This window comes from Centrocercus urophasianus, unplaced genomic scaffold (assembly GCF_019232065.1).
Source record: "Centrocercus urophasianus isolate 14NV4802_14NV808 unplaced genomic scaffold, USGS_Curo_1.0 seq_10, whole genome shotgun sequence".
Taxonomy (NCBI): domain Eukaryota; kingdom Metazoa; phylum Chordata; class Aves; order Galliformes; family Phasianidae; genus Centrocercus; species Centrocercus urophasianus.
The window spans coordinates 96,353,502-96,354,404 of NW_024884142.1; positions in this window are offsets into that span (position 1 = coordinate 96,353,502).

Below are 903 nucleotides of genomic sequence, written 5' to 3' on the forward strand. Positions count from 1 at the left end.
AAAACGTGCTGAGAGCTCTCGTAGCCAAGATGCAGAGGGTTCAGAGGATGCATGGAAATTATGCTGCCGTTGGGGTGAGCTGAGCTGGTTGCTGTAGATGTTTCTTTGATTTGGTGTAAAAACAAACAAACAAACCAACAAAAAGACACAGAACAAAACAAGAAACCTGTCTGAACGTGGGGACCTGGGTGTCTGGGTGGGTCTCTGCCTGTTCCTGGGACTCAGCTGAAGGTCACAGAAAGAGAATGCCACCTTCAAAGCACAATTACAGTTTTTAACCAAAGCCAATATGCTTGAGGTGTAAGAAGCGTTCGGCAGGGTAAGCTGGAAGGGAGCACCGCTGATGCGGGTTCTTCTGACCTGTGTTTCCCTCCGGTACCCCCGGCTGCAGAGCTGCTGCTGAACTCTCTAATTAAGACCCCAAAGCGACCCCTATTCCCGTCCCTCGCTTCCTTTCTCCTTTCCCCTTCGGAAAATGCTGCCCGGGGTTGACCCAGGGCCGAAGTTAACAGAGGGACACAGAGGGGACGACAGAGATGGGCTGCCCTGTCCCAGCACCGAGCTTCGGGAGCGTTCCGGGGGTGATTCGTAAAATGTGCAATAAGCAGAAGAGTTTCCTAAGTTGCGCATAAAGCGCTCCTTCGTGCACGCACACACATCCGAGGTGGCTTTTCTCGCGGCCGTGTTCGGCGGCCAAAAGCGACGCGGGCAGCCCTGCAGCACAGCCTCACCGCCCGCCGCAGCCCGACCTGGCCCGGCTGTCCCCCGCTGTCCCACACCCGCTCACAAAATCGAGTGCAAAGCGCTCCGAGAGCAGCGATGTGCGCTGATAACAACGCACGCCGCCCCGAAAAAGGGCAGCGAGAGCAAATTTAAACTATTTCAAAACTCTTTCTTCCTTCC